The sequence below is a fragment of the Rousettus aegyptiacus genome, unplaced genomic scaffold (genome assembly GCF_014176215.1).
Source record: "Rousettus aegyptiacus isolate mRouAeg1 unplaced genomic scaffold, mRouAeg1.p scaffold_m13_p_8, whole genome shotgun sequence".
Taxonomy (NCBI): Eukaryota; Metazoa; Chordata; class Mammalia; order Chiroptera; family Pteropodidae; genus Rousettus; species Rousettus aegyptiacus.
In genome coordinates this window covers 112705526-112733031 of record NW_023416311.1, presented here as the reverse complement: position 1 = coordinate 112733031, position 27506 = coordinate 112705526, and the positions used below count along the sequence as shown (strand labels likewise).

Below are 27506 nucleotides of genomic sequence, written 5' to 3'. Positions count from 1 at the left end.
CGGCGGGTCTTGACCGGTTCGCGCCGGTGCGGAAGGACTGGGTGGTTCTAGCATCCGGGTCTTGCCCAGGCCCTGGACCACTTGCCTTCCTACTCTTGGCCGTTCGGCAGACCACGGACCGGGCGTGCCACGTCAACCTCTCGGCCACCTGGGCAACCAGGAAGGCGCAGCCCTGAGAAGTCTCGACCGGGCCCTGAACCAGATCCACCCCACCTCTGCGCTCCCCGCCGGGGCTGAGCCCGACCTGGCCAAAACCACCCGGAAACACCAGCCACACCACCACACGACAACGCTTGGCCCCCAAACCTCACCTTCCGCCCCTGAGGCTCGGCCCCGCGGAGCCCAGGAAGCGAAGGGTCCGGAGCGGAGAGAAAAGAGCCCAGGTGGAGGCGGGCGATGTCGCGGGGCGCATGGACTTTGGTGCAGCCCTTAAGCTTGGTCGCCTACCCGGGACCCCCGGAACAGCAAGCAACCAAGTGAGCAAGTGACCAGGGCCCCGGGACATGCAGTGGTACCCTGGCAGGAGGGATAAAAGGAGGGGGCGGCAAGAGCCTGTAGCACCCGGTACTCGCAAGCGGTCTCCCATCCAAGTACTAACCAGCCCCACCCCTGCTTAGCTTCTGAAATCAGATGGGATCAGGCACGTTCCGCATGGTACAGCCGTAAACAGGAAACACCGTCGCCTGCATTCCCAAAAGTTCGAGCCTGGCCTCCGGGCCCCGGAGAAGCCCGCGCCTGCACCGTAGCAGAAAATAAATTTTATGACATACACATGGGCGCAAATATGAAATGCATATGATAGCAGCCGAAATAAGTGTTCATGAGATGCGCCGCTGTGTTATTCCCCAAAATCACACCAGATGCCAGCAGAGTGTAGTTTTATGATGACATCGATCATTTCTGGACACCGTATGGCAGTAGAGAATGAATATTCATAATCCCTCAGGTGTTTATAATAAAATATACACATGATGGCATCAGAAAATTAATTTTTATTGTGGTCTACACTCTGTTATTCTCAAAATTTCCACAGGATTGCTTCAGAAAACAAAATTTATGAATACATTGGTATTTTCACAATGTCCACGAGATGGCAGCAGAGAGCAAATGTTCCAAGACATGCGCTGCCAGGTTATTCCCAAGATTCACACAAATTGGCAGCAGAAAAAGAAAATTATAACGACATACCCTGGGGAGCCATTTTTTAAATGCACATGAGGTAGTAGGAGAAATAACTTTTCAAGACGCGCACTCCTGAGCCGATGGCAACAGCAAATAACTTCTTATGTGAACGTACACTTGCCTGTTATTTTCAAATGCTCACCGGACAGCAGCAGAGAATAGTCTCTCCTGACATGTACCCTTTTGTTTATCCCAAGATACGCACGAGATGTCCATGTACAAGAACTTTTGTTCAACCAAATGTCCTTAGGTGTCATTTTCTAACTGTACGAGATAATGAAAGAAATAACTGCTTACGATGTGTGCTATGGTGTTATTTCCAACATGACGACAGGATGGCAGCACGGAATGAGTATTCAAGAGGATCTACAGTAGGATATTATTTCCCAATTGCCCACAATACTAAAGCAGAAAATTATGTCATGACAAGCAATCCTGCGTTTTACACAAGACGCATGTGGAATGGCATCAGAAAACTTTTCATAATGACATTCCACAGAGTTTATTTTCAGAATGCACATGAGATGGCCCCAAAATTGCATTTTATGACATGCGCTGTGATTTATTCCGAAAATGCTCACCATGTGAGCATTCATAAGAGACACGCAGGTATTATTTCTGAAATGCCCTCCAGATGGCAGCGGCCAACAAATTTCACGACATACACACTTTTATTTTCCCAAGATTCACACGAAATGGCGACAGAGACAAAATTTATAGAGACACACGATGGAGTGGTATTTTTAAAGGCACACGACGGCGGCAGCAGTAACTTTTCACGGGACGCACTGTGGCGTTATTCCCAAAATGCTCACCAGGTGGCGGCAGAAAATAAATTTTTCTGCTCACATACACCTGAGTGTTATTATCAAAATTTCTGCGAGATGGCAACAGAGAACAGTTTTTCATTACTTGCAGTCCTGTGCTATTCTCAAGTTTAACCCGAAAAGGCACCAGAGAAAAAAATTATAACGACATACCCTGGGGTGTCGTTTTTTAAATGCACACGAGATAGCACCACTTTTTTTTCCCATGACATTCACTATAGCATTATTCCAAAATAACCACCAGAGAGCATCAGAAAAAATTTCTGTGCTGACGTACACCTGGATATTTTCAAAATGCCCACGAAATGGCAGTAGAGAATAACTTCATGATGTGCCCTCCTGTGTCTTTACACAGATGCAAATGAAATGGCAGTAGATAAACGGTGATTATAATAACGTTACTTTGGGTTTGTTTTCAGAATGCACCTTGCACAGAAGCAGAGATTACATTTTAGGATCTGCGCTGTGTTGTTATTCCCAGAATGCCCACCAGATGGCAGCAAGAATAAATTTTATTACACTCGCATTATTCTCAAGATGCACAATGCATGAAGGCACATAAGGAATATTTACGATAACCTACACCAGGTTTTATTCCTGACATCTCCACCAGGTGGCAGCAAAGAGTAAACTTTTTTATTTCGCGCAATCCGGTGTTATTCCCCAAATTCCCACCTATGACGGCAGGAAATAAATTTAATGACGATATACACTTGGGTGTTATTTTCAAATTACCCACGAGACGGCAGCAGGGAAAAACTCTTCCTAATGACATGCCCTGGGTGTTATTTCCCAAATGAACGTGAAAAAGAAGCAGAAAGCACTTTGAGCAGCCCTGTCATGTTATTCCCAAATTTCCCACCGGATGGAAGCAGAGAATGAAGATTCATAATGAGCTACACTTGATGACCTATTTTCAGGTGTTATTCCCAAAATGCACAGCAGATGACTGCACAGGATAATGAATAACATTTCATGGCCAACACTCTGCTGCTATTCCCAAAAAGTCCACGAGAAGGCAGCAGAGGATAGGGAATAACATTTCATGGCCATCGCTCGGGGGCTATTCCCAAAAGGCCCACGAGATGGCAGCACAGGATAAGGAATAAAATCTCAAAACCTAAACTCTGGTGCTATTCCCAAAAAGCCCACGAGATGGCAGCACAGGATAAGGAATAAAATTTCATGGCCAACAGTCTGCTGCTATTCCCAAAAAGCCCACGAAATGGCCGCAGAGGATAGGGAATAACATTTCATGGCCAACATTCTGGTGCTGTTCCCAAGAAGTCCACGACATGGCAGTAAAGGATAAGGAATAACATTTCATGAGAAAAACTGTGGTGCTATTCCCAAAATGCCCACAAGACGGAAGCAGAGGATAAGGAATAATATTTCAATACGTAAACTCTGGTGCTATTCCCCAAAAAGCCCACGAAATGGCAGCAGAGGAGAGGGAATAACATTTCATGGCCAAATTCTGGTGCTGTTCCCAAGAAGTCCACGAGATGACAGCAAAAGATAAGGAATAACATTCCATGAGAAAAACTGTGGTGCTATTCCAAAAATGCACACGAGATGGCAGCAGAGGCTTCGGAATAATATTTCAATACCTAAACTCTGGTGCTATTCCCCAAAAAGCCCACGAGATGGCAGCAAAGGCTTAGGAATAATATTTCGATACCTAAACTCTGGTGTTATTCCCAAAAAGCCCACGAGATGGCAGCAGAAGATGGGGAAAATCATTTCATTGTCGCCACACTGCTGCTATTCCCAAACACGCCACGAGATGGCAGCAGAGGCTTAGGAATAATATTTCAATACCTAAACTCTGGTGCTATTCCCTAAAAGCCCACGAGATGGCAGCAGAGGCTTCGGAATAATATTTCAAAACGTAAACTCTGGTGCTATTCCCAAAAAGTCCACGAGATGGCAGCAGAGGCTTCGGAATAATATTGCAATACCTAAACTCTGGTGCTATTCCCAAAAAGCCCACGAGATGGCAGCAAAAGAGGGGAAAAATATTTCATGGTCAACACACTGCTGCTATTCCCAAGAAGCCCACGAGACGGCAGCAGAGGCTTAGGAATAATATTTCAATATTGAAACTCTGGTGCTATTCCCCAAAAAGCCCACGAGATGGCAGCAGAGGCTTTGGAATAATATTTCAATACCTAAACTCTGGTGCTATTCCCCAGAAAGCCCACGAGATGGCAGCAGAGGCTTCGGAATAATATTACAATACCTACACTCTGGTGCTATTCCCAAAGAGTCCACGAGATGGCAGCAGAGACTTAGGAATAATATTTCAATATCTAAACTCTGGTGCTATTCCCAAAAATTCCACGAGATGACAGCAGAGGATAAGGAATAACAATTCAATAGCTGACCTCTGCTGCTATATCCAAAATGCACATGAGATGGCAGCAGAGGATAAGGAATAACATTTCATGAGAAAAACTGTGGTGCTACTCCCAAAACGTACATGAAATGGCAGCAGAGGATGACGAATAACAATTCACGACCTAAACTCTGCTGTTATTCCAAAAAAGTACCCGAGATAAGAGCAGAGGATACGAATAACATTTCAATACCTAAACTGGTGCCACTCTTAAAAAGTACATGAGATGGGAGCAGAGAAGAGCGTTTCCCAGCCTTGAGGGCTCTGCTCACCATTAAAATAAAAGTCCGGACACTTGGTACTTACCTCACTTTGAAGGAACTCCTGTCCTTCTCATATCCCTTCTCCCTCCGGGCCACGCCCACGACACTTCCCCTGTACCTCCCCGCCTCGGTGGTGTCCTCTCCCCATATCGCTGCTCCCTGACCCCTCTCTCAGTCCCTCCCAGCCCCGCTCCTGCCCCCCTCTCCTGTCCCCGTCCCGCCTTGAGTGGCGGGTGCTCTCCATTAGACTGGCCAGAGCCTCAGCGGGGGCAGGAGCGGCAGCCATGGCCGCATCTGGCATGGACGAGCGCTCTCCTATGCAACTTGCGCCCCGCTCGGGCAGCGTCACCCCCACCGTGCCGCCGCACTGGCACGGGAGGTGATGCGTTACAGACCTCTCGCCAGACAGAGGCTGCCCGCACTCTGAGCAATCCAGCACCGTGCGCAGGGCTTGGAGGCGGGCAGGCCAAGGGAGAGCACGCACGCCTCACCCCTTCATTCCAGGCTTTGGCCGGTTCCCGGCCATGCAAAAGGTCTCGATTGGCTCTCTCGCATCCCAGGACTGATCAGGCCCCGGGGCCACCCTCCTCACCAGTCTTGGCCGCTTGGCAGGACCCGGGCCCAGGCGTGGCCCGCCAATCTCTCGACCACATGGGCACCTAGGCAGGTGCGGCACTGCCAAGTCCGGGCTGTGGCCCTCACCTAGACCCGCCCCTCCCCTGCAATCCCTGCCAAAGCCCAGCAGGACCTCCCAAAAAACACGTGGACACACCAGCCAGCCACTCCACCAGACGACACTTTGGGCCGCAACCTCGCCCTCCATCCGGAGCTCTCGGCCCTTGGGGCTCTGCCCGGTGGACGCCAGGAAGAGAAAGGCCTGAAGAGGAGAGAGAAAACAGCCCAGGGCTGCTGGCCGCAGGAGAGCACGTGGAGGTGGGCGGTGGCGCGAGGAGCACGGACGTTCATGTGGCCCTTGGGCTCGGGCGGCTGCCCGGGAACCCCGAGAAAGTGAGCCAGCAGGGCCCGGGGGCATCCTCGGGCACTCTGGCTGGACAGCGGCCAAAGGAGGGCGTGGCAAAAGCCTACAGCACCCTGTAGCCCCAGGAGGTCTCCAACCCAAGTACTAACCGGGCCTGATCCTGCTTAGCTTTCGAGATCAGGAACATTCAGTGTGGTATGGCCGTAGACAGGAGAGGCTGTTGCCTGCCCCCTCAAGAGCTCGAGGCTGGCCTTTCGGGCGCGGGAGACGCCCACGTCTACAGCACACCTCCTGTGGGGGTGTGGGTTTCCGCTAAGGCACTGCGGGCCTTGACCGGTTCCCAGCAGTGCGGAGGTCTGGGTGGGCGTCATCGCATCCCCCGACTGCCCAGGCCCCGGGCCGTCCGCCTCCCCAGTCTTGGCCGCTTGGCAGGACCCCAGCCCGGGAGTGGCCTGCCATGCTCTTGGCCACCTAGGCGCCTAGATACCTGCCCTCCCCGCCGAGCCATGCATGACCTGACCAAACACAAATGGAGCTCCCGTCACACCCCAAGGCATCGCTTCGGACAGACGCAGCCCTCGCCCTCTGCGGGGACCAGGGAGCAGCAGCCCAACCCGTTGCCCCTGGCCTTCACATCTATTGTGAGAAACCCCTGCAGTCCTGGCGGGATGCCTGGTGCTTGGAGCAACAAGGTCATCCAAGCAGATGTGGACTTGCACTGGAGGAAGCATTGCAGGGAGGGCGCACATGCCTGACCTATTCTGGGACTTCTTGTTCTAGGGACAAGGACGGAGAAAAGATACCTGAGAAGAAATAGCTGATAACACTGTCATGGCCTTGAGGCTGAGTCTGGGAATTAGCTGTCGTTTGTAATTGCTAACCTGATAGTAACTAATGATGTTTTGCAAAGCCAGCTTTGTGAGGGGGAATAAAAAGCCATGGACACAGGGGTGGGGGATGCCAGCATTGCCATTCCTGGCCATTCCTTCTCTCCCTTATCCATGTTAGTAAAAGTATTTCCAGACTCTGACTCTTCTTCCTAACCGTCTCTGCAACAACATCGACTCTCTCCAATGAGAGAGACAGAGAGACAGAGAAACCCAGAGACAGAGCGAGTGAACGGGAGGGAAGGAAAATGGAGAACAAAGGTAACCAGGGCGCGAGGCCCAGTGAGAGACACGAAGTTGGGGACGGGGTCGCCAGGCAACGGGAGGGCCGCGGGAGCTGGCTGCGGTCAGACACAGCAGAGAGAGACAGTGAGGATGGAAGGGACAGAGACAGAGAAACGAGAGAGGAAATCCCGCGCGAGAGAGAGCGTGAGCCCGTACCTGCCCGCGCAGAGAGCGGGACAGGACACGCGGACGAGCGTCGCGACGCACAGAGCCGGAACCTGGCTGTGACCCCGAGACCCTGCGGCCGCCCTGAAGGGGCTGCTTCCACAGCAGAGGGTGGTCGTGCCGGGGCTGCGATCGGGCAGGGAGGCAGTTCGCGCCCCGTACCCAGTGCCCGAGTACAGACCGGGGCTCAGGGAGTCTCGTTGTTCTATGAGTCCTGCCAGGGTCCCACCGCAGAAAGGAAAGACGCGCAGGCTCCCTGGAGTATGTGTATATGCGTGTGTGTGTGTGTGTGTGTGTGTGTCTGTGTGTGTGTGTGTGTGTGTGTGGCTGTTCGCTACAGCCTGTCGCGAGCCAGAGAGCTCTTGCCGCGCACGCGCACTCACTCTCGTGTTTCTCGGCCTCTCTGATGAGACTGGTCGGTCCTGCTTTCCCATCCCGGGTGTGCGGGCCGGCCTCGCACCTGGTCCGAGGGCACCTGGCTGTCGTGTGAGAAGGGCGGGGAGAAGCGTGTTGGAGACTTGCGGCCTCTGGCGGGGCGGGGCTGGGCGGGACGCGGCGGGGCAGATGGGGGTGGCAGGTCCCGCGTCCAGGGGATGCGAGCGCGCTGCCAGCGTATGTTAGAGACGGGTCCCACGGAGCCCAAGAAGGAAAGGGCCTGGAGCGGTGAGAGGAAACAGCCCAGGACTGGCTGCAGGAGAGCAGGTGAGGGCGGGGGAGGGCGCGGGCGAGAGACAGTTAGGGACGCCCTTGGGCTCGGCCGCCCACCAGGGACCCCCGAGACAGCGAGCGAGCGAGCAGGGCCCCGGAGCCACCAGGGAAACCCTGGCTGGAGGACGGCAAAAGGAGGGGGCCACAAAAGCATACAACACCCGGTATTCTCAGACGATCTCCCATCCAAGTACCAACGAAGCCCGACGCTGCTTAACTTCTGAGATCAGACAAGATCTGGCGCATTCAGGGTGGTAGGGCCGTAGACGTGAGAACCTGTAACCTACCGCCCCAAGAGCTCGAGGCTGGCCTCCCTGGCGCCGGAGACGTCCGCGCTTGCACATCCAGGGTTGGTTAGGCGGTTTGAGAGGAGCAGGAGAGGGTCTGCCGTCCGCGCTAAGGCCCCCGGGTCTTGGCCGATTCGCGCCCGTGCGGAAGGACTAGGTGGGCCTCTCGCATCCTGGACCTGCGCAGGCCCCGGACCACCTGCCTCCCCAGTCTAGGCCATTCAGCAGAACCCCAGCCTGAAATGCCCCACCAATCTTTCAGCCACCTGGGCAACTAGGCAGGTGCAGCCCTGCTAAGTCCCCACCCTGCCCTGAACCAACCTCACCCCACCCCTGCGCTCCCACTGGGCCGAGCCCAACCTGCCCAAAACTACGTGGAGACACCATTCACACCACCAGGCAACGCTTCTCCCAGAGACCTCGCCCTCTGCCCGGCGCACTCCGCCCTTGAGGGTCGGGCCAGCAGAGCCCAAGAAGTGAAGGGCCCAGAGTGATTCTCTGTTGTCATTTCGAGGCATTTTGAAAATAACACCCAGGTGAATGTTCATAACGATTCATTCTCTGCTGCCATCTGGTGAGCACTTTTAGAAAGACAGAGCACATTTTATAAACTATTGTTTCCACTGCTATCTCATGTGCTTTCTGAAAATAATCCAAGGGCAGGCTGTCACGAAAAGTTGTCCACTGCCATTTTGAGAGCATCTTGGGAAAGACACCAGATTGCATGTCAAGAATATTGTTCTCTGCTACCATCCCGTTGGAATTTTCAAAATAGCAAGCATGTGTATGTCATTATAAAAATTTACTTTGTGCTGCCATCCTGTGGGCATTTTGGGAATAACACCTAAATATATGCCATCGTGAAAATATATTTTCTGTTCTCGTCTACTGTACATCTTGGAATAATGCCAGACTGGAAATAATAAAGAGTTGTTCGCTGCTGCCATCTGGTGTATATTTCAGTAATAACACTTAAGTGTTTCTCGACATGAACATCCATTCTCTGCTGCTATCTGGTGTGCAATTTGGAACAAGACCACAGCACACATCATTAGGAATTATATCAGCGGCTGATTCATGTGCATTTTGAAAATAATATCTGAGCATTTGTCTTAATGAAAAGTTGTTCACGGCCATTTCATATGCATTTTAGGGAAAATACAGGAGTGCATATAAGGAAAAATTATTCTCTGCTGCCATCTCGCGGGCTATTTGAAAGTAATGAGAGTAGGTCATCAAAATTGATTTTCCGCTGCCATCCTGTCGGCATTTTGGGAATAACACCTGAATGTATCCCATCATGAAAATATATTTTCTTCTCTCATTTACTGTGAGCGGAGGGCAAGTAATAAAAAGTTATTCTCTGCTTCACCTGGTGGACATTTTAGAATAACGAGTGTTTGACATCCTGAATATTCGTTCTCTGCGACCATCTGGTGCGTATTGTACGAGTGAAGAGTGCATGTTGGGCATGATGTTATGAAATTATTATCTCTGCTGGCCTTTCGTGTTAATCTTAAAATGAACGAAGGAGTTCCTGTCACACACAAAAAATTGCTCTTTCCTGCCATCTCGTGGATGTTTTGAAAATAACACCCATGTGTATGTCACAATACAAATGTATTTTATACCTTAATATAGTGAGCATCTTGGGAATACCACATGGTGTAAGTAATAAAAACTTATTCTCTGTTGCCATATGGTGGTATTTTAGGATTAACACCTGAGTGTTTCTCATGATGATTATTCACCCTGGTGGGAATTTTCGGTGTGACAGCGTGGTGCGTGTCAGTAAAAGATATTTCAGCAGCTATCTCGTGTGCAGTTTAGAAATAAAGCCCAAGGGTGAGTCATCGTAATGTTTTTGTTTGCTGCCTTTTCGTGTGCATCTTAGCAAAAACACAAGAGCGCATATAATGAAGTGATTCTCAGCTGTTATGTTGTGTGCATTTTAGAATTGCCATGCAGGTATTGGTTCATCATAGCAATTCATTTTCACCTGCGATCTGCTGTGAATTTAGGAAAAACACCGCAAACCTTATGACAAAGTTATTTTTGCTGCTATGTCAGCTGATAGAAAATAAGACCATTACATTAAGCAAAGTTTTGGTCCGAGGCTATCTCATGTTCATCTTGGAAATGAGACGAGTGCATGTCGTGAAAAACTATTCTCAGCTTTCATCTCGTGGGCATTTAGATATTAACATGCAAGTGTATGTCCATGTACTATTTTTTTCTGCTGCCATCTGCTGGGCATTTTAGGAATGACACATGATTATGGATCGTGAAAATTCATTTTTTTCATTCATCTTTGTGCACCAGATTGTAAGTAATAAAGATATTCTCTGCTGCCATCTTGTGCATATTTAAGTAGTAACACTTGAGTGTTTGATGGCATGAATACTCATTTCCTTATGCCAGCTTGTGGCTATTATGGAAATGAAACCCAGATGTATATCATCATAAAAATTAATTCTCAGCTGCCATCTCCTGGGCATTTTAAGAGTAACACCCTAGTGTAGCTTATCGTGAGTATTCATTTCAGCTGACACCTGGTGGGCATTCTGGAAAGAACACAACAGAGTGTCATAAAATGTTATTGCAGCTGCTATCTCACGTGCATTCTGAAGGTAAACCCAAGGGAACGTCATAATGAAAAGTTTTTGTTTAATGCCATTTCGTGTGAATCTTGGGAACATCTCGCGGATATTTTGAAAATAACACCCAGGTATATGTCATCATAAAAATGTATTATCTCTGCCATCTGGTGGGCATTTGGGGACTAAAACACAGAGCATGTCATTACTGTTATTTTGCTGACATCTCATGTGCATTCTGAAAGAAACTCAAGGGATTAACATCATGAAGTTTTCTGTTGCTGTTCTGTGTGCATCTTAAGAAAAACACAGGAGTGCATGTCATGAAGTGACTCTCTTCAGCCATCTTGTGGGCATTTTGAAAATAACACCCTACCTCATATCATAAAAGGTTATTTCTTGCTATCATGTGGAGTTAGAAAATGACTCCTGAGGAGATTTGGTTAAACAAAGGTTTTGCCTGTGGCCGTTTCATGTGCATCTTGTGATAAACACAAGAGCGCACATCATGAAAAATTGTTCTGTGCTGCCATCTGGTGGGCACTTTGAAAATAACATGTACGTGTAGGTACATATAAAATTATTTCCTGCTATATGGTGTACGTTTAGGGAACAATACAACAGTGCATGTCGTGAAAAATTATTTCTGAAAATGGCTCGTTTGCGTTTAAAACATAACACTGCCGGGCATGTCATTATAATTTCTTTCTCTGCAGCCGTATTGTGTGACTCTTGGCAATAACTCGGGAATGCATGTCATGAAAATTTGTTCTCTACATCTTGTGGGCATTTAAAAAATAACACCCACTGTGTATCATAATTTTTCCCAGCTGCCGTCCTGTGGGCATATGGGATAAACAGCAGTGTACAGCATCATAAAAATTAACATTCTGCAGCCATCTAGTGCATATTTTATTACACCTGAGTTTTTATTTCAGGAATATACATTCTCTGCTGTCATATGGTGGCCATGAAGGGTGTATGACATCATAAAGATTTACTTTCTGCTGCCATCTGCTGCTCATTTGGGAGTAACACGACAGTGCATGTCATGATCAGTTATTTCTGCTGCTATTGTAGGCATTTTGAAAACAACACCCAAGTGTATGTCATCATAAAAACTTATTCTCTGATGTCATCTCATGGACCTTGGGGAGTAACACTGGAGTGTAGATCATCGTGAAAATTAATTTTCTACCCACACCTTGTGTGCTTCTAAGGAATTTTATCAGTGCATGTAAAAAAACTTATTTTGTGTTGCCACTAGGTGGGAAATTTGGGTATAAACCACAGCGCATGTTATACGATACTATTTATTATGCTAACTAATGTTCATTCTGAAAATAAATTCAAGGTCATGTCATTATGAAAACTTGTTGTCAGTTGCCTTTTTGTGTATATCTTGGTAAAAAAAAAACACGATCGCCATGTCAAGAAAAATTGTTCTCTGCTGCCATCTCGTTGGCATTTGGGGCATAACACCATGGTCTGTGTCATAGCTAGTTATCTCATGCAGTTAGAAAGTAACACCTAAGAGTTGTTCCTCAAGAACACTTTTTGTCTGTGGCGCTTTCATGTGAATCTAGGGATAAACACAGGAGTGCGTGTCATAAAAATTATTCTCTGTTGCTATCTCCTGGGTATTTTGATAATAACACGCAAGTGTATGTCATCATAAAAATTTATTTTCTGCTTCCGTCTTGTGGGTATTTTGGAATAACACCCGAGTGTACACTAACTTGAAAATATGTTTTCCTCTCTCATCTACTCTGCATCTTGGAATAACAACGGTTTAACTAATTAAATGCATTCCTCTGCTGTCATGTGGCTCACATTTGAGAATAACACCAGAGTGTAAGTAATCAAAAGTTATTTTCTGCTGGCATCGATGGACATTTAAGGAATCATCACCCCAAGTTGGTCCTCATAAATATTAATTTTTTGAAGCCATGTTTTGGTCATTTGGGGAATAATACCAGACTGTTGATCATAAAACTTATTTCTGCTGCTATCTCTTGTGTATTGTAAAAAAAACCACCAATGACATGTCTTTATGAAATTTTCTCTGGTCCCATTTGATTTAATCTTCAGTACAATACAGTAGTGCAAGTTGTAAAAATTGTTCTCTACTGCATCTCATGGGTATTTAAAAATTACACCAGTTGTATGTCATCAAAAATATGTTTTCTTGCCATCTGGTGGGAATTTTGGCATATAGCTTTAGTGTAGATCATCATGAAAAATGTTTAAGTCTTATTCTTGTGTGTATCTTGGGAATTACATAATGAATAAGTTATTCTCTCCTGCTATCTGGTGAGTATTTTAGGAATTAACATGAGTGTTGTCCTCATGAATATGCATCCTCTGCTGCCATCTGGTGGACAGTTTGAGAAGACCACAGCTCGTGTCATAAAGAGAAATGTCAGCTGCTGTCTTGTACATTTTGAAAATAATAACTAAGAGCATGTCGTTATGAAAAGTTGTTGTCCTCAGCCATTTTATGTATCATTGGTAAAACAAAGCAGTGCATGTTCGAAAAAATTATTCTCAGCTGCTATCTCGTCGCCTTTTTTGATATAACAAACAAGTGCATATCCTATACCTTTTTGTGCTGCCATCTGGTGGGCATTTTGTGTATGACAGAATAGTGCCTGTTGTGAATAACATTTCAGATTTTTATCTCCTCTATGCTTTCATGTTCATCTTGGGGTGAATACAGGTGGGCCTGTCATGAAAAATTGTTCCATGCTGCTATCTCATTGACATTTTGAAAATTACTTCCAGGTTTATATCATCGACAAATCTTTTTCCGTTGCCATCTAGTGGGAATTATTTAGGGAATAAAACTTTACTGGAGGGATCATGAAAATTCATCTTACCCACAAAACTTGTGTGCATCGAGGAAATTACACGAGTGTAAGTGAAAAAATATTGTCTGCTGCCATCGGGTGGGTATTTTAATAATAACACTCGAGTGTTGTCATCCTAAAAAATCACTTTCTGCTGCCATCTGAAAGGTATTTTTGGAATAATACCACAGTGCGTGTAAAGAGAAATATTGCTGCTATTCATTTGCATTTTTTAAAAAATCCACAATTTGTCATTATAAGTTTTTTCCCTGCTGCCATTTCGAGTGAATCTTGAGAATAAAATCAGAGTACGAGGCAAAGTATCTGCTGCCATCTCGTGGACATTTTGAAAATAACACCCAAGTGTATGTCTTCATAAAATTTTATTTTCTGCTGCCATCTCGTGGACATTTTGATAATAACACCTAGGTGTATGTCTTCATAAAATTTTATTTTCTGCTGCCATCTTGTGGGCAATTTGAGAATAACACCCAAATATAGGTCGACATGACTATTCATTAACTGCTGCCATCTGGTGGGAATTTTGTGTATAACACCACATTGCATGTCATAAACAGTTATTTCTGCTGCTATCTCATACAGTTAGAAAATAAAACCTAAGAGCATGTTGTTGAGTGAAGTTTTTGTCAGCGGCCATTTCCTGTGCCTCTTGAGATAAACACCGGAATGCATTTTATGAAAAATTATTCTCTTCTACCTTCCACAGGTATTTTGAAAATAACATGCAACTGTGTCATTGTATTAAATTTTCTGTTTCTATCTGGGGACATTTTAGAAATAACACCTGAGTGTAGGTCATCATGAAAATTCATATTCTGCCACTAACTTTGTGCATTTTTGGAATAGCACTAGAGTGCGAGTAATAGATAGTTATTCTCTACCGTCATCTGGTGCATATTTTAGAAAAAACACTTCCGTCATCACGAATATTAATTCTCATCGGCCACCTGCAGGCCATTTTGAGAGGAAGACTACAGCACATCACAAAGAATTATTTCAATTTCTATCCTGTGTGCGCTTTGAAAATAATTCCTCAGGTTGTGTCATTATGAAAAGTTGTCTGCTACCATTTCATGCGCATTTTGGAAAAACACAGAAATGCATGTCATGAAATATTATTCTCTGCTTCCATATCGTGGCCATTTAAAAAAAAAAACTTAGTGCATGTCCTCGTAAAAAGTTATTTTCTACTGCCATCTCATGGGCATTTTAGGAGTAACACCCAAGTGTATGCCATCATGAAAATAAATTTTCTGCTATGATCTACTGTGCATCTTGGAATAACACTTGAGTGGAAATATTTAAACGTTATTCTCTGCTGCCATCTGATGGACATTTGGTGCATGACATTATGAAATTTTTACCTCTTCAATTTTGTGTTACCTTGGAATGAACACAGGAGTGAATGTCATGAAAAATTATTCTCTGCTGCATTTTGAAAATAATGCCCACATGTATATCATCAGAAAACTTATTTTCAATCCTGATATAGTGTGCATATAGGGAAATACACATTATGTACGTAACGAAATGTTATTCTCTGCTGTTATCTGTGGTGGTCTCAGGATTAACACTCAGCTGTTTCTCATCATGAACACTAAATCTCTGCTGCCATGTGGTGGGAATTTAGGTAATAACGCCTTAGCGCATGTCATGAAAAGCTATTTCTGCGGCTACTCCTGTGCTTTTTATAAATAACACTCAAGAGAAAGTCATCAAGAAAGTTTTGACTATCGCCACTTCGTGTGCATCTTGAGAAAAACAAGAAGTGCATGTCATGAAAAATTGTTCTCTGCTGCCATCCTGTGGCCATTTTGGAAACAGCACCATGAAAATATATTTTCTTCTCTCATCTATTTTACATCATGGAATACACCGACGTGTAAGTGGATGTTATTATCTTTGTCATCTGCTGGACATTTAGAAATAACACCAAGTGTTTGACATTATGAATATGTGTTCTCTCCAATCATCTGGTGGACGTTTTGTGTATGACAGAAGAGTGCCTGTTGGCCATGACGTTATAAAACTTTTATCTCTGCTGCCTTTTGATGTTTATTATTTATGCATGAGATAACACCAGAAATAAGTATTTTATACATGTGATGTGGTGTTATTCCCCCAATTCCCACAAAATGGCGGCAGAAATGAATATTCATGACCAGCTACACTTGGATGTTATTCCCCAAATGCCCACAAGATGGCAGCAGAAAAATTTTATGATATTCACCTGGGTGTTATTATCAAAATGTCAACGACATGACAGCACATAACAATTTTTTTATAACTTGTACTCCAATTTTATTCTGAAGAATGGCTCTACATGGCAGCAGAGAAAAATTTATAACGACATATTCTGGGGTGTTATTTTTTAAATATACATGACGGCAGTTAAAAATTATCTTGACAGGCACTGGAGTGTTGTTCCCAAAATGCCCACCAGATTGCAGTACAGAATGATTTTTCATGATGACAGCACGTGGGTGTTATTCCTAAAATACCCACCAGATGGCGGCAGAGAATAATATATTTTTACTGATGCTCGTGTAATTTACAAGGTGCAAAAAATATTGGGGCAGAGGATGAATTTTCATGATGCCGTACAGTAAAGTTTCATTCCCAAAGTATCCACCACATGCCAATGGAAAATATTTGTTGATGTATACACCTGGAAGTAATTTTTGAAATACCCATGAGATGCCAGCAGAGAATAATGCCCTTGAGTTGAACTCCTGTGTTGTTCCCAATATTCATGCAAATCGGTAGCAGAGAAAAATTTTATAACGATATACCCTGGGTGTTATTTTTTTAATGCACACTAGAGAGTAGCGGAAATAACTTTTCAAAACATGCACTGCGGTGTTATATCCAAAATTCCCACCAGATGGCAGCAGGAAATACATTTTTATTACATACAGTTGGTGATATTTCCAAAACGCACGGAAGATGGCAGCAAGAACAAATTTTACTACACTCGTGTTATTCTCAAGATGCACAGCAGATGAAGGCAGATAATAAATATTTATGGTGACCTACACCAGGTTTTATTCCTGAAATGTCCACCAGATGGCAAAAAAGAGTAACTATTTTATTTCATGCACTGTTGTGTTATCCCCCAAAGTGGCCACCAGATGGCAGCAGAGAATGAATATTGATAATGACCTGCACTCGATAACCTATATTCAGGTGTTATTCCCAAAATGCACACGAGATGACAGCAGAGGATAACGAATAACATTTCATTACCGAAACTCTGGTGCTATTCCCAAAGTTGACCACCAGATGGCAGCAGAGGATAACGAATGACGTTTCATGACCTACACTCTGGTGTTATTCCCAAAATTGCCCACGAGATGGCAGCAGAGGATAACGAATAACGTTTCATGACTTTAAACTGACGCTATTCCCAAAATTGCCCACGAGATGGCAGCAGAGAAAAAAATTTATAACGACATACCCTGGGATGTTTGTTTTTTAAATGCACACGAGATAGTAGCAGAAATAACTTAAAGACATGTACTGTTATGTTATGCCCAAAATGCCCACCAGATAGCAGCATTAAAAAATTTATGACATAAACTAAGGTATTATTTTCAAAATTCCCACAAGATGGCAGCAGAATATAACTTTCATAACTTGCTAACTGTGCTATTCCCAAGACGTTCATGAAATGGTGGCAAAGAAAACTTTTCAGAAAGACCTTTAGTTATATTTTTAAAAGTCACATGAGATAGCAGCAAAAATAAGTTTCCAAGACATGCACTGTGGAGCTACTCACACAATACAGGCCAGATGGCAGGAGAGAACAAATGTTCAAGATGTTATTCCTAAAATGCCCACAAAATGGCAGCAGGAAATAAAGTTTTAAGCATACACTTGCTTTTATTCCCTAAATGCACAAAAGATGACAGCACAAAATAACTTTTTTTACTTACGTTCTGATGTTATTTACAAGATTCATAGTAAATGAGGGCAGAAAATAAAATTTCATGATGCCTTACACGTGAGTGTTATTCCCAAACATTCCCACTGCATGGCAGCAGGGGGCGAATTTTCATGATGACAAACAGTAAAGTGTTATTCCTAAAATGTCCACCAGCGGACAGCAGAGAATAGCATTCCTTTACTTACATACTGGTGTTATTTCAAGATGCACAGTAGATGAAAGAGGAAAATATATTATCATAATGGCATACACTGGGGTGTTGTTTCCAAACTGCCCACAGAACGGCGGCAGAAAATAAATTTTTATAACGACATACACTTGCTTATTTTTGAAATGCCCATGAGATGGCAGCAGAGAACAACTTTTCATGATATAGATTTTTGTATTTTTCCCAAGATGCACACAAAATGACAGTGGACAGCAACTTTTCATAACACTGTGCCCTTGGGTATCATTTACAGAATTCAGATGATATAACAAAATAATTCTTTATTTTATGTGTTTTGGTTCTTCCAAAAACGCCAACAAGATGGCAGCAGAGAACGAATAGTCATGATTCTACATCTGGGTGTTATTTTCAAAATGCCCATGAAATGGGAGCAGAGAATCACTTCATGACATGCACTCCTGTATTCTTCCCAAGATGCACATGAAAATGGCAAACTTTTTGTAATGTTATACACTTGGGATTATTTTCATAACGCACATGAGATAGCAGCAAAAATAACATTTTATGCCATGCTCTGTAGTGCTATTCCCAAAGTGCCCATCAAATGGCAGCTTAAAATGATAGTTCGTGATGTCGACTCCTAGGATGTTTTCCCAAAATGCTGACCAGATGGCAGCAGAGAATAACTTTTCTCTGGTGGAATTCCCAAGATGCACACAAACTAGGAGCAGAAAATTCTTTTTCATAACGCCCTACACTTCAGTGCTATTCATAAATGCCCAGCAGATGGCAGCAGAAAGTAAATCTTTACACAATATGCCCCTGGGTGTTATTTTTTAAATGTCCACGAGATGGCAGCAGAGAACAACTTTGCATGACCTACACTGCTTTGTTATTCCCAAGATTCACACAAACTGGCAGCAGAGAAGAAAATTAAATGGCACACCCTGAGGCGTTAATTTTCAAATGCTCACGAGATAGTAGCAGAAGTAACTAGAAGGTCACAACCCCAGATCTACTGCTTCTTTAGTAAAACGTTTTTTGAACTCCTACCTGTTGGTGTTCTGTTACTACATGAACACAGCTTTCATATAACAGCAGTAAAACCCCTTGAAGGGGTTATTAACCCTCAGAGGGCACACAATTTTGTTAGCTATTCTGTATCCATCCTGCCTCGCTTTTCACCACATACATGAAATATTTCTAATGTGCTTTCCATAATCACAGATGCCTAAAAGGAGTCCTGTGACTCTCCATTCTCTTTGTTTTAACCTTATTTGATCTGGAAACCTGCTATTTTGAAGTGGTTTTAAATAATCTAATCTAATTGGAATTTTCCTCAAAATTGGCATTGTAATTTGAGGTTTTCAATTCCTTAGGGGCTGCAGTAGTTTCATAGGACCCTAGCCATAATTGCAATTTAGCCCACGTTTTATGTTTTGAAGTTTCCAACCTAACGGGGACTAAGCAGATATTTTAGGACATAAAATTTCAGGTTGTCATGAAGAATTGGGGATGTGCTGACATGGTAAGAATCCTTACCTTACGCCAGCCCGTGTCAGGTTCACAAACATCTCTTCATCCTCAGCGGCATAACAGAAAGCGAGGCATCCCAGCGGATGACTTTATCTTGCTCATGGCAACAACTGCAGAGAAAAAATACCCTTTCCTTCACCCTCAAGGCTCTCTTGTCTGGTCTAATAATCAAATAGCTGTGAGAAAGATTGGCACAAGAAAAAAATGCAATTTAATACATACAGATGTATGAGAACCCCACTCATGTGAAAGTAGGAGACTCCACATACACCCCAGACCTATGGATGTTGCCGGTTCCCCTTAAGAAGGGGCTCTTTGAAGGCGGGGCATCTCGTCCCACATGCTAGCAGTGTGCACAAATGGTTGGGGTGGGGAAGGGGGTGGACCTGATGCACCATCTGGGACAGGAACCCAGTATCTTCAGCATGTAAAGCAGATGTGCTAACCATAGCTGCAACATATCTTTTCTTTTACAGTTGGTTTCACTTTTAACTTTTATATTTGAAAATTTAATTACATAGTATAATTCTCGACCTTCAAAAAAAACCTTTCTAATGAAAACTAAGAAGTGACTGTGACTGTACATTACAGGGATATTAGATACACTCTAATCTAGAAATTTTGCAATTTCTAGATATATATTTTCTCATAGCACAAAATTTTTTAATGTTCCACAAGATATGTATGCTGCAGTCACAAGGCCTGTATGTTTGGCACATTAAATACTTAATATTCAACAGATCAGACTTTGGAATACAGAAAGATTTATTTATCAAAATAGCATCATAATGAGACATCAGGGAGCCTGAGATTTTTCAGAAATTCGACTTGGAAGAACCTTCACGCCCAGGAATCTTTTCACAAGATAAGTGAGGGGCGAGGAGCAGGGAAAGAGGCACCATCTAAGGAAGAGCGCGAAAACTCCAAATCTCTGAGTTCACACAGGACTCAACTCAACTAGCGTATCTATGGAAGGAGCTATTAGCCTGGGGAAAAGGTAGGCTAGAATTAAGGTAGAAGCAAATCCCATTACATTTAGACCAATACACTCTAATATCTTTAATTCCTCTGTACTATGAAGCAAAACAAAGACACAATTACATTCAACCTCACTACCTGACACCACGAAATAAAAATTAAAAAAAAAAAAGAATTTTCCACACCGAGCTGGTTCCTCTCCTGGGTCCTCTAAAGACTGACACCGCCTACCGTCAACCCCCAGCACTCCTGGGACACAAAGCTTCTCCTCACCTTTTCTCTCCATGTCTGTCCAAGGTGCAGCTCCGAGGGCTGCAGAAGTACAGGAACTGCCTCAGCACAGTGGAGCCACCAGAAGCCTCGAGAAGCTTCGTGGGCTTCTTGAAAAGGCGAAGCCGTGTCTGCGTGCACGAGAAGCCTCCTGCTCTATGTGTGTTTCCGCTGGGTCACGCAGAAACATGAGGGTTCTGTGGGAGTCACTTGACCTGAGTAACCCAGCGTAAATGCACACAGCCCGAAGACCACATACTGGTGAAGGTTGGCCCTGCGCTAAATGAGTCCGCACTGATTGACTGATCGACCCAAGGCCTGCCCCTTGGCTCCTCCCCTTTGGCTCTCAGCACCTCGGTGCACCCCAGGCCCTCGCCTCACACTGACGGACTGACCCAAACCACTGCCTGGTTTAACCAAAGCCCTTTTGAATCGACATTTGAAGGCCGTGCTGTGCTTTTCCCTGCAGGTCCACCCCATCCTTTCTCCTCATTGACCTCTGCTTCCACCCACACACCCTTGGAGCTCAATCCCATTTTTTTCTCCTCTGTAGCCATCACTATAAATCATAACAAAAACCCTAACTATAATGGTAAACTAATTTAGGGAAGTGGCAAGATAATTAAAATGTTAAATCGAGCTACATTCAGACTACAATATGCTCCTCAGCTTTGTGGTCAGGCCCTGAGAGTACCTGCAGAACAAAAAAAGATTTCTGCTGGAATTGCTAACAACCCATTTCCCACACCTGTAAAGGGAAAATAGGAAAAAAAGAGTATTTAAGTGTCTGCCCTACGCAAAATAAAATCATCATTCCCTGTATCTAAAACCATAGATAACCTGTGGATTAATGACTGGGAACTGCCTGCAGGCTTTTCATGCTGCATACTCTTATCCTTTCTCACTTTTTGTCCATAGAAAAACAAATGGATAAACAAAGTCTTTAAACAGTAACTCACCGAAACTAAAGAATGACATATAAACTGGACTTCTCCACAATATACGGGGCTTCTTCCTTGTCTTGGCTTTTTGTCTTTGCTATTTCTAATCTTTGCTTTCCCCATTTTTACAATAAACTCTCCTTCTGACTCTCACTATGGTGTGCATGTTGAATTCTTTCTACGCTTTCCACCAAAGAACTTACTCTTCTCTCAGGAGAGGGACTGATCTCCCCCCGCTCAGGGAAATTTGCCCTGTCCTGCATCAAAACTATAACCATAAGACATTACCTATAAATGATAACCATAAACCATAACCAGTATAAACATAACCAGAAACCCTAAACAAAATTCATAATCTATCACCACAAACCGTAAACTACACAGAATCATAAACAGTAACCGTAATCCACAACTTGAACCCCTAACTCAACCCCAAACTCCATCCTAGCCCCAACCCTGATCCTAGACCTCTAAACCATTAACCTCTTAGATATAGAACTTCTTAAAGAATCCAAAAAAAAAGGTATTAGAACAGGTAAACAATTTCGACAGAGTTACAGGACTAAATATCAATAAGCCACAATCTGTTGTACTCATATGCGAGCGAGGAATAATCTTGAGAAGAATTTAAGTAAAAATCACATTTTAAATAAAGTCAATATCAATAAATATTTTGAAATGGATTTAATCAAACTGCAGGATTCGAACACTGAAAATTGAAGCCATCTCATGGTGATGGAAAGAATTAACACTGTTTAGATGGTAAAAGTACATAGCTGATGCGCAGATTCGATATGATTCCTATGAAAATTCACAGACGCCTTTTGGGAAAATATATCAGCTGATCCACTTATACAAAGTTTCAAGGGACCCCAAAGAGCTGCAACAGCCTTCAGATAGAAAATCGAAGTTAGAGGTTCATACTTCCCAATTTTAATTCTTAATGTAAAGCAACAGTGATTAAAACATTGTGATATTGGCATAAAGAGATACCGATAAATCAATGAAACTGAATGGAAAGCCCAGAAATAAACAGTCAATTGATTTTTGATAAGAGCAGACAACATTAAAATGGCTAAAAAAGGGTCTTTTCAAAAATGGAGCCAGGTGAGTGGTGATCCACATGAAGAGAAATGAAATGGGATCATAACCTCACATCGCATGCAAAAATTAATTCAAAATAAATAAATGGCTTAAATAGATTAGGTAAAATTATAAACTCTCAAAGAAAACAGAGATAAATTTTCGTGACCTTGAAATTACCAATGATTTCTTAAAACAGACACCAAACAGAAACAACTAAAGAAGAAATAAATAAATTCGATTTCCTCAAAATGAAAACCTTATGTGCATCAAAAGAAGCTACCCCAGAAAGTGAAAAGACAGGATACAGAATGGAAGGGAATAGTTGCACATTATATCTCTGAAAAGAGTCTGTTATCCAGAATAAAGAACTTTTAAAACTCATCGACAAAAAGACAAACAGGCAGATTTAAAAATGAACAAGGGACTTGATTACACCCTTCTCCAGAGAAGACATACGATTTGACCAACAGGCACACGAAAAGATGTTAAACATCATCAGTCGTGATGCAAATGCCAATTAAAACTATAATGTGATACTCCTTCACTCACATTAGAGTGACTGTAATTGAGAACACCAAAAATAACAAACATTGTCAATGCTATAGAAAAACTGGAACCCTTAGATGTTGCTCGTGCAGATGCAAAATGATGAGTGACCGTCATTTAATTTAAATAACAAAACTTTAAAAGTTTCAGCTCACCAAAGACACCTAGAAAAACATTTAAATATACATGTACCGATTATAGCTAAATAGTTTACCTAAAAACCTTTATTATTATCTATTTTATTAGTTAACACTATGAGATGGTAAACCCAATCATTATCTTGATTTTTCTTGATATTTCGTATATCAAGCTATTTGCTTTATATACTTTGTAACACAGCTAACATAAATTTATTTTGGTAGACCCAGCAAAAGCATATATTGTTTATGTTAATAACTTTTGAAAACATGTTTATGTAATCCAACCAAACTTAAGCCAGTTTTAATCTCAAATATTGTCTCTGATCATATGATGCTGAAACACATTTGTGCTTGTTTCTATTTTATTTCTTAATTTATATCAGCACTGATTTCCTTTAAGCCAATCAAATATTACAAAATAGTAATAGCAGTCGGAGACAAAAACATCCTACCATACCTCATATAGACAAACGTGAAAGTTTCACAAATAGAGATCAAAACGTAAACAGATTTACTAATGATTGTAGAAAACACCCTGATGTCTTACCAGTGAAATGGCTGCTTGTCGTGAGAGTTCTATGAAACATTTTCTGATTGAGAGTTTTTCCAGTTCAAAGAATCCACAGTCTGACCATTAATGGTAAGATTTTAATAGCGACTCAAAGCAATAAGCCTTTTTACAGCTTAACTGAAGAAGCCAAAGGCTTTCTATGTTTATGGTATTTCCTTGTTATGTCAGATGAAAAAAAAAAAAGACACCAAAAGAAAATGACCATCTCTAGAAGAAAAGTTTCAATAAACAAAACCAGGAGTTGCTAAGTCCAAGTGAGGGGCTGAACAGGTCGTGCAGGGACATTGCCTCCCCCTCCAGGATATGGCTCTGGAATGTTTTCCTTTCTTTAGACCTCCCCAATTTAGCCACAGCAGAGGTGATAAGCCAAAACTGGTCTTTTCCAGCCTAGATACCATCTTTGGCCAAAACAAAACTTTTGGCTAATTATAACATCATTATAATCTCATCTGCATTGTAAATACTGCAGCTCCCATTATGTACCTGACACTAACACAGTTCCAGAAACATGACATGAGAAAGAAAAGTCAGAAAACCAAGTTCCCCACCTACTAGGAGGAGACAAGGCCAAGTCAGAACCGCAATTTTCCAAGGTCTCCTTCCAGGGAAAACAAAAAGTTCATAACCAGCCATCTTGGTGGGACTTTCCCTCACTCCCTCTCTCTCCATCCCTTCCTTCCTCTTCCTCTCTCAAGGTAAGCCCCCCCTCCACCTCCTCAAGCGAGTACTTCAACATTAATAAAACTCATGCTTTCCTGCTTGCTGTTCATCTTGCCTTTGGATTCTTTCTCGTGGAATAAAGCAAGAATCTGGTCACAGGACCCACAAGACCTCCAGCTGTTCATCCTACCCTGGAATTCTTTCTCACAGAATAAGACAAGAACCTTTCCGACAACACAGGTTATAGCTTCGCAAATATTTTTTTCATGGCAGTCTAAGTATAGATGAGAGAAAAAGGACTCGTAGCACTTCTAAATTCTACCAAAGCTCACAGAAATAGATCAAGAAAGCTGATAGAGTAAACAAAAGCAATGTTTATTTCTGCCAGTGGAAGACCATGCTCTCTCAGCTACAGAAGTTTCCAGGAGCTAGTGGTAACCCAGCCATTAATTTTCCTGCCATCATAACAAGATGGAAGTTTTGTAGTTTTCTGAAATCCATCTTATGTGCACAAAAGAGGCAGAACCTGAATCTAAGGAAGACTACAAAATCTTCAAACCCCTTCATTCAGGCAGAACTACACCAAACAATTAGCGTAGAAGGGGCTGTTAGCTTGGGGAAGATGCAGGCTGGAATTGAGGTAGAAGTAATTCTCTCTGTTATATGTAGACTAATAGAGCAAATATCTTTAGTTCTTCTATAACATGAAGCTAAAACACAGATACATGCATGTTCAGTACTCCTCACCCTCACTAGGCTATCTCACGGATTTAAAAAAAAGAATTTTCCTCACCGAGCCATGTCCTCTGGTGTGTTATCTGTAGACAGACAGCACCTCTCCCCACACGTGGCACTCCTGTACGGATTTGGGACTTTTAGGTTTGGAACACTTCTCCTCACTTTTTCTTTTCACCGAGTTGTGGTGCAGCTCCCAGGGGCTGCTGAGATACCAGGACCACCTCACACAATGGTGCCATGGAGGCCTCAAGAAGCTTCCTCCGGCTTCCTGAAAAGGCAGAGCATACACAGTGCGGGCTCATGCGAGATCAACATGAGTGTCATATGGGGGTGGGGCTGTCCACGCATGCTCACGTGGGGGTCACGTGGTGGCCCACGCGAGATCGAGACTGCGCACCGAGCATCCAGAAGACAGGGTCTGAAGTAAGGCCAACCCAACTCTACGCTGATTGGTGAGTCGCCCCAGGACCAACCCCTTGGCTCCTCCTCACCGGCTCTCAACACCACCCTCAACCTCACACTGGCCCCACCCTCCAATATCTTGCACCTTTTCCAAGCCAAGCGGCCGGCCGATAGCTAATGGCGAGAAGGCGCGGATTACACCCACGTTGTGCCGGGCTGCTATCCTGGGAGAAATACTCCGGCACAAGGGCAACCAGTCTGTCCCCGATCTTGCCCCGGCCGAGGAGCCAATGGAACGGAGTTTGTTCAGCCGCAGGTGTTAAAGACATCCTTCCTGACCGGTCTTTGGCAAATAGGGTTTTTAAAGCTTTTATTGTAGAACACTTAGCAGAATTGTGTACATAGGTTAACTCAAATTACTTAATAATTTGTAATAACTAAATCGGTCTTTTAAACATAATTGATATAAAAATATAAGAATGTTAAAGATGCCTATAAGTCATCTTCATGTAGACATTTTCAGAATGTCTACAGTTGCTCCTGCACCAGATCATGTTCTTTTAACTAAGCTTGCTGCATTTCAAAATATGAGCAACTAGGAGAAATATGAATTTATTTATCATGGCATTTTGTTTTCTCTTATGCTTAATTACAGGGTCCCTTTGACTTGGCAACACTTAATTCAAAAATCATTAGTGGAGAACCACAGGCAGTACCCGAAGAGGCGTCATGGGGAACCACCGCGGGAGAGTAGAGCCCGCGCCGCGAATGTCAGGAGGACCACACGATCGCAGCGGCCCGTCCTGAGAAGCATCCACCGTCATCATCGTCACCACTGCCACCACCACTGCCGCATGCATACCGGAGAGATGTGGGACATTGGATTTGGAACATGAATGTATTGGAAAAACCACTTTGGGTTTATGAATGTGACTTCTAATGAAACTAGATTGGAAAATTTTTATCATCTATATAAGAAGCTGCTGTGTTTTTATAAAATAATATTTAATGTAAAGCCCACCAGATGGTAGCAGGAAATAAATTTTAACGATGCCATATACTTGGGTGTTATTTTCAAAATACCCACGAGATGGCAGCAATGAAAAACTCTTCATAATGACATGCCCTGGGGGTTATTTTCAACATGAACATGAAAAAGCAGCAGAAATAACTTTATGAGCAGCCCTGTCATGTTATTCCCAAATTTCCCGCCAGATGGCAGCAGGGAATGAATATTCATAATGACCTACACTTGACGACCTATATACAGGTGTTATTTCCAAAATGAACACGAGATGGCAGCAGAGGATAACGAAAAACGTTTCACGACCTAGCCTCTGGCGCTATTTCCAAAATGCACACCAGATGGCAGCAGAGGATAATGAATAACGTTTCATTCTCTAAACTCTGGTGTTATTCCAAAAATGCACACGAGATGGCAGCATAGAAGAGCGTTTCCCTGCCTTAAGGGCTCTGACCACCATTCAAATAAGAGTCCAGACCTTTGGTACTTAGCTCACTTTGAAATAACTCCTATCCTTTATATATCGCTTCTCACCTACTGCTTCTGTTTGTCAGATGAAGAAAGAAAATTATTATATGTATTTTACAAGTATTTAAACTGAAGATAGATTCTGACATAATTCTGAGTCCAGGACACCACATTCACACAGGATCTTGGACAGAGTGATCCAAATAGTCTTTGCAGATTTGAGTTGAATCTTGGTCATTCTATTTGAAGAAAATCTGCACATAACTTAGTGCTCCAGCTTGCCATATACTCAATCAAGCTGGTTTTTGTTGTGGGACTTGGACAGGCAGCTGGGGATAGGGACAGCTGGGGAGGAAGAGAGTGGCCTGGCCCATCACATGAGTACAACCGGCACCTGACTTCCCCACTTCTACTCCCTACGTGCAGGGCTTCGGAGGTCCCGGGGAGCGCACGCCCGTCTCGCCCCTTCATCCTGGGCCTTGGCCGGTTCCCAGCCGTGCGGAAGGTCTGGGTGGGCGCTCTCGCATCCTGGGACTGGACGGGACCCAGGCCATCCGCCTCCCCAGTCTTGGCCGCTCGGCAG

At 43.6% G+C, this 27506-nt stretch overlaps 1 long non-coding RNA gene and 2 pseudogenes across 1 annotated transcript in view; all 3 read right to left on the bottom strand.

The window, feature by feature from the left end:
* The window catches only part of LOC118606835, a 29626-nt gene extending 5844 nt beyond the window's left edge, over positions 1-23782 (bottom strand). Inside the window, exons 1-2 of the long non-coding RNA XR_004952658.1 lie at positions 23608-23782; positions 19106-19209 (exon numbers count right to left, since the gene is read on the bottom strand). This is a non-coding gene — a long non-coding RNA (uncharacterized LOC118606835). The remainder of the gene's footprint in view (positions 1-19105; positions 19210-23607) is intronic.
* Positions 550-668, bottom strand: LOC118607035 (annotated as a pseudogene).
* Positions 7844-7962, bottom strand: LOC118606942 (annotated as a pseudogene).
* Positions 23783-27506: the final 3724 nt, after the last annotated feature.